Consider the following 3,306-nt stretch of genomic DNA (forward strand, 5'->3'; position numbering starts at 1 on the left):
GAAGCGTATACGGGTCCCTGGGCCCCATCTGAGGAATGTGACTTACCGCCGTACCACTGGGCTCCTGTGGCTGAGGATGCTGACATACTTCCTGTTGCTGTCAGACGAGGCTCAGGCTCTGGAGGGACCAGGAGTTGATGTGGCTGAGGGTAGCTGGGGAAGGCAAAGGTGAGGGCTGACGGTTGGCCTGGTACTGTGGAGACCTGCTTAAATTAACTGTGGGGAGAGGAAGTAGGAAAGAAGAGCCAGAAAGTCAGCAGCCAGACTTTTCCATACCATCTGGGATGGGAAGTAGAACGCTGCCAAGAAAACCCATGTGCCAGGGCTAATTGGTAGAACTTGGGAGCAGAAGCACACGGCACCCTCCTGAAGCAAAAGGTCTCCTCTCCTCTCCTCTCCTCTCCTCTCCTCTCCTCTCCTCTCCTCTCCTCTCCTCTCCCTTCCTCTTTTCTTCCCCCCCTTCCTTTCTCTTCATTTCCTTTCTTTCTCTTTTAAACACAGAGTGCTACGGAGCCTCAACCTAATGATACTACCAGGAACATTCAGGGCTAAGCTGGGTTTGGTAGTGCATAATTGTAATTGCAGTTTGTAGGAGGCTGAGACAAGGAGGACCGTGGGTTCGAGGCCGGTCTTAGCAACTTAGCAAGACCCTGTCTCAAAAATTAAAAAGGATGGGGGTGTAGTTCTGAGGTGGAATGCTTCTAGGTTTAATATTCAGCATTAAAGAGAAAGAAGAAAGTATAGAGATAAAGGTTTGAGACAATAAGAAAAGTGATTTATAAGCTGGTGAGCCAAGATGAAAGAGTCACACTGATGGTTTCATTGCAAGGAGGTGTCAACTTGGAGGGCAGCGGTTTGATTTTTAAAAAGTCTTGCTGCAAATGGCATTCCTAATTTGTAACAGTGTAAGGGAAAATAATCGCACTAGGGGCATCGCATGTTTTAGTTCCTCTCTTCTTTTTTATTAGCTGTGATGAGGAAGAGTGTAACTGTGCTATTTGCTCGGGTACAGCCAGTCACCTGGAGTACCCAGCATTCAGCATCTGGAGGGGCTGCGAGGCCTTGGGTTCAGCACCTTGCTTTTATCCCAGTTCAGGTACCTCGAAGGCCTCCTAGGGAACTTCACATGGGCGAGGCCTCTCTACGGCTCCCCAAGCAGATGAGGGGCTCTGAAGAGTTGTGAAAACTGAACTTCCTCCCTTCCTTGCCTTCTTGCCCTCCTCTTGCCCTCTTCCTCCATTTTCCTTTCTTCCCATCCATTATATTTCAGGGTGGTATAGTGAAGCTTAAATTTTTTTTCTTTTTTCCCCCCTAAGAACCACCAATAGAGGAAGAGACTGGTCCCCAAAAAAGCTTCCTATAGTCTTTCTGTTTTCTCTAAAGAGAGAACAGGCATCTTTGTTAATTGCAGAATAATACTTTAATAGACTTTGGGTTATGAAATGCATCAATCCCAGACCATCTTCTGAAATAGAATGGTTTAAGACAACAAAGATCTAAATATTTTGTACAATTAAAATGTCTTTAGTGAGCACAGATTTGCAAATCTCAGATAGTTTTCTCCTAGAAATAAGATAACTTTTTTTTTTGTCCTTTCACTAAAGCCCCAGAAAATACCTGCCTGCTCAAAGTAGAAGAGACCTGGTCCTTTGGGAGCTGGTTGACCTCAGCATCATGACCTTACTAAGCTTCCCAAGGTGGGCAATACCATCCCCTGGGGTGTTGGGAGAAAATATAGACACATAGAATGCAAATTTGTCATTGAATCTTTCTGCTTATTATCTTAAAGAAGGTCTATTTCCAGGGGAGTGCCAAGCAATTTTTTTTTCTGAAAAGGAGGCTGTAAGCAAAATGAGTTTGGGAACCTCTGAAAGGAGAAAGTTGACAGTGAACACTTTGAGGAAGGCTTGGCTTGTGGGTCAAAAGAAACAAACTGTTTCTTAGTCACCACAATATGGATTTAAAATTAATGGTCCAGAGTTTTAGCTTGGGCAAAGGCTCAAAGGCCGATGGTCATTCCTTGGAGAGTCCTAGGAATACAGGGGATCTTAGTCAGCTTTTCTCATCCCTATGACCAAACACAACTTAGAGAAAAAAGATTTATTGTGGCTCACAGTCTTGGAGATTTCAGTTCGTGATTTTTGGCCGGCACCGTGGTAGCAGGGTATATGGCAAAAGAACACCACCCTCACATCATGGTGGCCAGAAGCAGAGAGAGAGAGAGAGAGAGAGAGAGAGAGAGAGAGAGAGAGAGAGAGAGAGGAGAGAGAGAGAAAGAAGAAGAAGGAGGAGGAAGAGGAGGAGGAGGAGGAGGAAGAGGAGGAAGAGGAGGAAGAGAAAGGAAGGAGAAGGAGAAGAAGGGAAGGGAGAGGAGAGAGGAGAGAAGAGAGGAAGCCAGGGACAGATAGAGTCCCTTACGTCACACCCCCACCCTCCTCCAGCCATGCTCCACCTGCCTAATTCACCACTTGCTAAATCCATTCAAATTATGGATCCTTCAGTGCACTTATCCATGGATGAGATCAGAGCCCTGATTAGATTATTTCACCTCTGAATATTGTTGCATTGGGGCCATACTTTCAACACAGGAGGCTCTTGGGGAAGGGGCATTCAAACCCAAATAGTAACACAAGGCTTGGACCCCTGTCTTCAGGGCATAGATAAGCATGTGGCTTCTGAAGTGTGGAAGAGTCTAGGGTGCCTGGTGTCCTGAACATGCACTTTGCAGTTCCTCACCGGTCTAGGTTCCTAACATCATCTGAGTTACTGGTTCACATTCTTGACTAAAGGAAGTGGAGGCTATCCACCTGCCCCTGCCTTCTGGAAGGCGGCCAGTCTCCCCTAAGGCCAGGACAGCAGCACATCTCAACATCAGCCTTGGGGGTGGTGACAGACTTGAGCTGGGAGTTGAACAAGACACACCCCATGATGGCCTGCCCTCCCCGTTATTAACAGTCTGCACTCCTGCTAGCCCTTGATTATATTATATACTCTTCTCACTCCACTCACATTTCCCTCTCCAAACCAGGCTACCTAAAAGCATCCTGCCCCTCACAGGGTCCCATCAGTACCTGTGGGAGAGCAGCTCACGCCTTATATCCTGCATGTCGTTTCTTTTTCATACAGCCAATCTGAGGTGCAGTGGAACCACGGCTTGGGAACTTGGGATCCTAAAGTCAGAAATACCAGATTCATTAGTCAGGAACCGGTCATTTCTCACCAAGTCTAAGCCCCTGAGAATGCACCAAGAGTACAAAGAGTCTCCTATTGGCAGAAACTGTCCCTGGCTAGGGAAACTCACACCAG

The sequence above is a fragment of the Muscardinus avellanarius genome (assembly GCF_963383645.1).
Source record: "Muscardinus avellanarius genome assembly, chromosome: 14".
NCBI classification, from domain to species: domain Eukaryota; kingdom Metazoa; phylum Chordata; class Mammalia; order Rodentia; family Gliridae; genus Muscardinus; species Muscardinus avellanarius.